Genomic DNA, 9,843 nt, shown 5'->3' on the forward strand with positions numbered 1-9,843 from the left:
GGGAAGGAGGCACTGCCACAAGTACGAAGAGAGAACCCATCACCACTGTGACTCTGGCAGTACTCCTAGGTCTGTCAGCTGTGGAGGCAGGAACTGGGGTTGCCTCCCTGATCACCTCCCAACAGAGTTATCATCAGCTCATTGCCACCATAGACAGGGACATCAGTGAGCTTTAAGATAGGAATAACCTATCTTAAAGATTCAGTCGCTTCCTTGGCTGAGGTTGTTCTACAAAATAGAAGGGGATTAGATCTTCTCTTTCTCCAACAGGGAGGGCTCTGTGCGGCCCTCAAGGAGGAGTGTTGCTTTTATGCTGATAAGACAGGATTAGTAGAAAACAGCCTACAAAAAGTTAGAGAAAGTCTACAAAAGAGACATAGAGAAAGAGAAAAGAGTGAAGCCTGGTATAAAAATTGGTTTTCTGCCTCTCCCCTGCTCACCACTCTTCTACCCAGTATTCTGGGTCCCTTTATAGGACTTCTGCTACCTGTCTCCTTTGTCCCATGGGTGGTTAGAAAGTTAACTGATTTTATCAAGGCCCAGGTGGATTTAGCTACCAAACAGATCTCTGTCTATTATCACCGCCTCCGTTGTGAGGAGGCTGAAACAACTGGGGAGTGTGATACCCACGGCTGGCCTCAACTACTCCACCCTAAATACAGCCTATAACTCAGGCTGGAAAATCAGTCGCTGGTGGAAGCGTCAATGACGGGAATATTATGGTGCCACATACCAAACACACACCTCACAGCTGGGAAGTGACCCTATGATGGGATAAGTATGGGTTCATAATCTGGGTCACCCACTCTCACAAAACACACTTCTATAGCCCAGAACGGTGTGTTAAAGCATAAGATCATTCCTAGCCATTGGGGTGGAGTCCTAACTGCAAGAGTGGCTCACCATGGCCAAGCTGGGCACTCTGTGAGGCATGTCTGATCTATCTCAGACCACTACTTCCACCCTGGCGGAAATACTGGAACCTAAGTGAGAGTGTCAGACATGGGGGCAACCTGTGTAGCCTAAGACACGTGGCTTCACCAACCAGGTGCTGGTTGTGCATGCACATAGCCAAGACCTTCCACTGATACTTTAGAAAGGCAGAAATGTCGGGGACCGGACTGCCGGACTAGGCAAAACTAGAGCCCTGCTCTGAGCAGATTCCTGAGAAGGAAGAAATTGTCCCCGGAAGACAGTTGCCTCATTGTCTAAGGAGAATATCTTGCAGTTTAACGATTCACCTTATGTCCTTGGGAACTTCCCAGTACTCTCTCCAACCCCCCTCCCCGCCCTAAGCTTCAGTTCCTGCTTCAATTCCTGCTTCAGAGCTTTAAATGCTGTACACTCCTCTCAGTAAACAGACCTTGACAAGGACACTGCTTGGTCTCGCTCCTATTTCTCGCCCATTCCTCCTCAGGTTTGTATCCCCCTCGGTTCCAGTAAATTATGAAGCCGCTGTGGGGAGGTACATTCTCTGATACCTTCCTGCTTTCTATCTGTCACTTGAATCTTTGTACTTTCTGAGTGTTCAGTAATTGCACTGAAGTACAGGTCAGTAATGCCCAAATCATTTTATAGGGAACAAAATGCCTTTAAGAACTGCCTGAGTAAATATCAAGTAAAAGTACAAAGAATTTCTTTTATAAATGATTGTCTCTAGCTTTGAATCTCACCAAAGTAATCATTACATTTTTAAAACATTATTCCTATATTATTTTTCATTCTATTGTATGCTATTTAGAGATGGTCAACCCACAAATTGAATACTACAAAATATTTAACAGTTCATAGAAATAATATATTTTATTATTCTACATTTATTTTAACATGTATCATGCATTTTTCTTTTTTTGTTTTTTGGTTTTTATTAATCATTCTACTCGTTTACATGTCACATGATAACCCACTTCCCAGTTACTCCTCCAGCAAATCCCTATCCCACATCCTCGCTCACCTTCCCCTTTGCTTCCCTACCCACCCATTCTTGTGCCCCACCGCTCCAGTGTCCTCCTTATCTGTGGAATCAAGTCTCCCCAGGATCAAGGGCCTCCCTTCCCTTTGCTCTCATGCAAGGTTGCTACATATATATCTAGAGCCATGCATCCCTCCAGGTACACTCTTTGGTTTGTAGTCTAGAGTCTGGGAGAACTGAGTGGTCAGGTCAACCTATGTGGTTCTTCTAGTGGAGTTGAAATCCCCCTCTGCTCTTCCAGTCCTTCCTACAGCTTCACCACTAGGTTTGCTGAGCTTAGTTTGAAAGTTGGCTCAAAGCATCCACCTCTGTACTGGTCAGTTGCTGGTCGGAACTCCCAAGGAACTGTCACACGAAGTTTCTGTCAGCAAGCATCTCTTGACAATAGCAACAATGTTGGGTTTGATATATGCAAAATGATAGATGCCAAAGTAGAACAGGGTCCAATTGGCCTCTCTGTCAGTCTCTGTTCCATTTTTGTCCCTGTTCTCCCTTTGGGCAGGAATATTGCTTGGTTAAAAACTTTGAGATAGTTGGGTGACAGTTTCCCTCAACCAGGAGCCATGCCTATACTGAAGGTGGTCTCAACAGATTCTATCTTCCCCTTCTCTGTGCATTTCAGCTAAATTCATTCTAGTTGTGTACTGGGAACCTCACATTTCCCTGGTGTCTGGGACCTGCCACTAGCTATCCCCATTTCCTAATCCCCTCTGCTACACATTTTTGTTCAATTCCTCGACGTGCACCTCTCTCATATCTCCTCCAGTTCCTGATACTTCCCCCTTATTTCCTCCCACATCATATTGTCTGTGGGATGTACCACAGGCACTGTAACCTTTAGGGCTAAAGTCCACTTATTAATGAGTAGATACTGTGTGTGTGTTTGTGTGTGTGTGTGTGTGTGTGTGTACATGTATGTTTGTTTTGGGAGTGTGTGTGTGTGTGTGTGTGTACATGTGTGCTTGTTTTGTGTGTGTGTGTGTGTGTGTATGTGTGTGTGTGTGTGTGTGTGTGTGTGTCTGGGTTACCTTACTCAGGTTGATATTTTCCTTCTTTCTTTTTTTAAATAGGATATTTTTTATTTATATTTCAAATGTTATTCAGTTTCCTGGTTTCCCATTCATAAGCCCCCTATCCTATCCCCCTCTCCATTCCCACGTCCTGGCCACATTTCCCTACACTGGGGGATCCAACCTTGGCAGGACCAAGGGCTTCTCCTTCCATTGATGCCCAAAAAGGCCATTCTCTGCTACACATGCAGGTGCAGGCATGGATCTGTCCATGTGTACTATTGGGGTAGTGGTTTAGTTCCTGGAAGTTCTGCTTGGTTGGTATTGTTGTTCTTTTGGGATTGAAAGCCACTACAGATCCTTCAATCCATTCTCTAACTCCTCCAGTGGCAACCCCATTCTCAGTTCAATTGTTTGCTACTAGAATTCGCCTCTGTATTTGTCAGGGTCCAGCTAAGTCTCAGGAGACAGCTATATCAGGCTCCTGTCAGCATGTACTTCTTGGTTTAATCAATATTGTCCTGTTTTGATGGATATATATATATATATATATATATATATATATATATATATATATATATATATATATATATGTATTGCATCCCCAGGTGGGGTGCTCTAAATGGCTATTCCTTTAGACTCTGCTTAAAACTTTGTCTCAGTATCACATCCTATGAATATTTTTTGTTCTCCCTTTTAAGAAGAACTGAATCATCCACACTTTGGTCATTCTTCATCTTGAGCTTCATGTAGTCTGTGAAATGCATCTTGAGTAAATCAAGCTTTTGGGTTAATGGCAACAAATAAGTGAGTGCATACTTTATTTTGTGATTGTATTACCTCACTCTTGCTGATATTTTCTAGTAACATCCATTTCCCTATGATTTCATGAAACCATTGTTTTTGATAGCTGAGTAGTACACCATCGTGTAGACAATGTACCACATATGCTATATCCATTCCTCTGTTGTAGGGCATCTGGGTTGTTACTAGCTTCTGGCTATTATAAATAAGACTGCTATGAACATAGTGGAGCATGTGTCCTTGTTATATGTTGGAGTATCTTTGAATGTTATGCCCAGGAGAGGTATAGCTGGGTCCTTAGGTAGTACAATGTCCAAGTATCTGAGGAACCTCCAGACTGATTTCTAGAGTGGTTGTACCAGCTTGCAATCCCAATAAGAGGGGAGGAGTGTTCATTTCTCCATAACCTCTCCAACATCTGTTGTCACCTGAGTTTTGATCTTAGTCATTCTAACTATTGTGAGGTCGAATCTAAAGGTTGTATTGATTTGCATTTCCTTGATGACTAAGGATGTTGAACACGTCTTTAGATACTTCTCAGTCATTTGATATTCTTCAGCTGAGAATTCTTGGTTTAGCTCTGTAGCCCCCCCCCCTTTTTTTCTTTTTTATTTTCTTTCTTTCTCGTTTTTTTCTCTTTTCTTTTTTTTTTTTTTCAGAGCTGGGGACCGAACCCAGGGCCTTGCGCTTGCCAGGCAAGCACTCTACCACTGAGGTAAATCCCCAACACTCTGTAGCCCATTTTTAATAGGGTTATTTGTTTCCCTGTGGTCTAACATCTTGACTTTCTTGTATATATTGGATATTAGCCATCTATCTGTTGTAAGATAGGCAAAGATCTTTTCCTAGTCTGTTGGTTACCATTTTGTCCTAATGACAGTGTCCTTTGTCTTACAGAAGCTTTACAATTTTATGAGGTCTCATTTGTCAATTCTTGATCTTAGAGCCTAATCCATTGGTGTTTCATCAGGAAAATTTCCCCTGTACCCATGTGTTTGAGGCTCTTCCCAAATTATTTTTTTACAAGTTTGAGTGTATCTGGTCTTATGTGAAGGTCTTTGGTGCACTTGGACTTGAACTTTGTACATGGCTATAAGAATAGATCAATTTGCATAATTTTGCATGCTGAACTCAAGTTGAACTTGTTGAAAATGTAATCTTTTTTTCCAGTGGATGGTTTTAGCTCTTTAGTCAAAGATCAAGTGAACAAGGTGTATGGGTTCATTTCTGGGTCTTCACTTGTGTTCTATTGATCTACCTGCCTGTCTCTGTCTCAATACTATATAGTTTTTATCACTATACTTCTGTAATAAAGCTTGAGGTTAGGGAAGGTGATTCCCATAGATGTTCTTTTATTTTTTGAAGATAGTTTTTCATAACCCGGGTTTTTTTTTTAATTCTAAACAAATTTTAAAATTGTTCTTTCTAAGTCCATGAAGAATTGAGTTTATATTTTGGTAGGGATTGCAACGAATCTTTAAATTGTTTTTGACAAAATGCCCATTTTTATTATATTTATCTCGCGAATCTGTCTTCTGAGATCTTCAATTTCTTTCTTCAGAGAATTGAAGTTCTTGTCATACAGATATTCACTTGCTTGGTTAGAGTCCAAGGTATTTTATATTATTTGGGAATATTGTGAAGGATATCATTTTCCTAATTTCTTTCTCAGCCTATTTATCCTTTGAGTAGAGGAAGGCTACTGATTTGGTTGAGTTAATCTTATAAGCAACCACTTTGTTGAAGTTGTTTATCAGGCTTAATAGTTCTCTGGTGGAAATTTTGGGGTCACTTAATACACTACCATATCATCTGTGAATAGTGATATTTTGACTTCTTTCCAATTTGTATCCCTTTGACCTCCTTTCATTGTCTCATTAATGTGGCTAGGATTTAAAGTAGTATAATAAATAAGTGGGGAGAGAGTATGCAGCATTGCCAGTCCCTGATTTCAGTGGAATTCCTTCAAGTTTCTTTCCATTTAGTTTAATGTTAGATACTGGTTTGATTTATATTGTTTTTACTATGTTTAGGTATGAACCTTGAATTCCCGATCTGTTGAGGACTTTTATCATGAAGCAGTGTTGAATTTTGTCAAATGCTTTCTCAGCATCTAATGACATTATCACGTGGTCTCTTTCTTTGAGTTTGTTTATATAGTGGATTATGTTGGTGGATTTCCATATATTGAAGCATCCCTGCATCCCTGGGATAAAGCCTACTTGATCATGATGGAAGATCATTTTGATATGTTCTTGCTTTTGGTTGGTGAGAATTTTATTAAGGATTTTTGCTTCAATATTCATAAGGGAAATTGGTCTGATATTCTCTTTTTTTGGTTGGGTCTTAATGTTGTATAGGTATCAGTGTAATTGCGGCTTCATAGAAGGAATTTGGTAGTGTTCTGAGTATGTCTATTTTGTATAATAGTTTGGATAGTATTGGAATGAGGTCTTCTATGAAGGTCTAATAGAATTCTGCACCAAACCCACCTGGTTCTGGGTGCTTTTTGGTTGGGAAACTTTTAATCATTGCCTCTATTTCTTTATGGGGTTGCTTAGATGGTTTTTCTGATCCTGATTTAACTTTGGTACCTCACATTTGTCTAGAAAATTGTCCATTTACTCCAGATTTTCCAGTTTTGTTTATTATTGGCTTTTGTAGTAGGATATGATGTTTTTTTTTTTAAATTTCAACAGATTCTGTTGTTCTGTCTCTTTTTTTATTTCTGATTTTGTGTATTTGGATATCCTCTTGTGCCCATGTTTAGTGTGGCTAAAGGTTTATGTGTCTTGTTGATTTTCTCAGAAAACCACCTACTGGTTTTGTTGATTTTCTCAGAAAACCACCTCCTAGTTTTGTTGATTTTTTGTATAGTTCTTTTTGTTTATATTTGGTTAATTTCAGCCATGAGTTTGATTATTTCTTGCCTTTTACTCCTCTTGGGTGTATTTGCTTCTTTTTGTTCTAGATCTTTCAGGTGTGCTTTCATGATGCTGATGTATGCTTTCTCTAGTTTCTTTTTGGAGGCACTCAGAACTAGGTGTTTTCTTCTTAGCACCGCTTTCATTGCATTTCATAAGTTTGGGTATGCTGTGCCTTCATTTTCATGAAATTCTAAAAAGTCTTTAATTTAATTCTTTATTTCTTCCTTGACAAAGTTATCATTGAGTAGAGCGCGTTCAACTTCCATATATATGTGAACTTTCGGTCATTTTTGTGGTTTTGAAGATCTGCCTTAGTCAGTGGTGATCTGATAGGATACATGGGATTATTTGAATCTTTTTTTGTATTTGTTGAGGCCTGTTTTGTGACTAATTACATAGTCAGATTTGGAGAAAGTAGCATGAAGTGATGAAAAGAAGGTATATATTTTTGTTTTAAGATGAAATGTTCTATAAATATTTGATAAGTCCATTTGGTTCATATATTCTGTTAGTTTCTCTATGTCTCGATTCAGTTTCTGTTTCCACAATCTGTCCATTGATGAGAGTGGAGTGTTGAAATCTCCTACCATTATTATATGCTTTGATCTTTAGAAATGTTTCTTTTGTGAATGTAGGTGCTCTTGCATTTGGAGCACAGATATTCAGAATTTTCTTTTTATTGGGGATTGAGTCCATTGATGTTGAGACATATTAAGGAATAGTGATTGTCGCTTTCTGATATTTTGTTGGTTAAAGGTGGGATTAATCTTGTGTGTCTATCTTCCTTTGGGTTCACTGGGAGGAGACTACTTTCTTTTTTACCTCTAGGGTTTAGTTTCCCTCCTTGTGTTGGAGTTTTCCTTCTATTATTTTTGTAGGGCAGGATTTTTAGAAATGTATTGTGTAAACTTGGTTTTAATATGGCATGTTTTGGTTTCCACATCTATATTAATTGAACGTTTTGCTGGATATAGTAACCTGGACTGGTATTTGTGTTCCCTTAGTGTCTGTATAGCTTCTGCCAAGGATCTTCTGGCTTTCATAGTCCCTGGTGAGAAGTCTTTTGTGATTCTAATAGATATGCCTTTATATAACTTGACCTTTTTCCTTTATATTTTTTATTATTCTTTCTTTGTGCTATGCATTTGTTCTTTTGCCTATTATGTGATGAGAGGAATTTCTTCTGGTCCAATCATTTGGAGTTCTATAGGCATCTTGTGTTATTGGCATCTTTTTCTTTATGTTAGGGAAGTTTTCTTCTATAAGTTTGTTGAAGATATTTACTGGCCCTATAAGTTTGGAGTCTTTGCTCTCTTCTCTACCAATTATACTTAGCTTTGATCTTCTCATTGTGTTCTTGATTTCCTGGAAGTTTTGGGTTAGGAGCCTTTTTTATTTTACATTATCTTTGATGGTTGTGTCAATGTTTTCTAAAGTATCTTCTGACCCTGTGATTCTCTCTTCCATCTTTTTTATTCTGTTGGTGATACTTGCACCTATGACTCCTGATCTCTTTCTTAGGTTTTCTCTCTCCAAGGTTCTCTCCCTTTGTGTTTTTATTTCCATTTTTAAATCCAGAATGGTTTTGTTCAATTACTTCACTTGCTTGTGTGCTTTCCTTTAATTCTTTAAGGGATTTTTGTTTTTACTCATTAAGGGCTACTACTTGTTTAGCTGTGCTGCCCTGTATTTCTCTAAGTTAATTCTTTATGTCCTTCTTAAAGTCCTCTATTATCATCATGAGATGTGATTTTTAAATCCAAATGTTGTTTTTCCAGTATGTTTGGATATCCAATATCTGTTTTGGTGGGAAAACTAGGCTCTGATCATGCCAAGTAGTCCTTATTTTTGTTGCTTAGGTTCGTGAGCTTGCCTCTTGACATCTGTTTGTCCCTGGTGTTAGCTGGTCTTGCTGTTTCTGACGTGGCTTGACCATCCTGTATGCCTGTATGTCAGCACTCCTGTTGACCTGTTTTCTTTCAGCCAGATCTGAGAACAGAAAGCTGTGGGACCAGATCAGCTCCAGGATCAGGCAGAAATTGGAAGGGTCATGTCCCAGACTGCTACTGGGTTTTCGGGTCCTCAAGCCTTCAGCACGTCACTTGAAGCAGAAGAGTTGTTCATACCTCTGCTGTGAGGTGTGTCAGCTCTCCTGGCCACTGGCTATCAGCTCGGAGCACAGACAAAAACCAGAAGGGTCCTGTCTCTGACTCTCCTAGGTTCCTGTTCTCAGAGGACACAGAGGGCACTAGGCAGGTTCCTCTTGGGCCTGGAGTATGAACAGTAGTAGTTGTCTCCTTTGAGCTCTCAGGATTGTTCATTCTTCTGAGAGTCAGGCACTCTAGCCTACAGGTTATTTGGGTATAGAGAGTTGTGGGAATGATTCAGCTCCTAGAGTAAGCAGAAACTGCTTGTTCATTTTTCTTATGTAAACTAAAATGTTTAAACATTTAGAAACAGTACGAAAAAGGCAATTGATCTCAATCTAAAAATTAAGTATCTTGGAATATCTTCAGTTTTTCTTTTTTTTTATTTCTATTGGATGTTTTCTTTATGTACATTGCAAATGTTACCCCCTTATCCCCCACATGCCCCAAACACACACCTAGGCATTCCCCTACACAGTCTCATAAAGCATTCACAGCACCAAGGGCTTCTACTCTCATAAATACCAGATAAGACCATCCTCCACTTCATATGTGGCTGGAGCCAAGAGTACCTCCACGTGTATTCTTTGGTTGATGTTTTAGTCTCTGGGAGTTCTGAGGGGTCTGTTTGGTTGATATTATTGTTCTTCCCCTGTGGTTGAAAACCCTTCAAGTCCTCCAGTCCTTTTTCTAACTCCTCCATTGAGGGTACTGCTTTCATCCCAATGGTTGGTTAATAGCACTTGACTCTATATTTTTCAGACTCTGGCAGAGCCTATCAGGAGACAGCTATATCAGGTTCCTGTCAGCATGCACTTCTTGTCATCCACAATATTGTCTGCTTTGATGACAGTATATGAGATGGATCCCTGGGTGGGCTTTCTATGGATGACCTTTCCATCAGTCTCTGCTCAATACACCGTGTCTTTGTATTTCCTCTGTGAATATTTTGTTGTCTCTTCGAAGAAGGATGCCAGCATCCA

The sequence above is a fragment of the Rattus norvegicus genome, chromosome 13 (genome assembly GCF_036323735.1).
Source record: "Rattus norvegicus strain BN/NHsdMcwi chromosome 13, GRCr8, whole genome shotgun sequence".
In the NCBI taxonomy this organism is placed as follows: domain Eukaryota; kingdom Metazoa; phylum Chordata; class Mammalia; order Rodentia; family Muridae; genus Rattus; species Rattus norvegicus.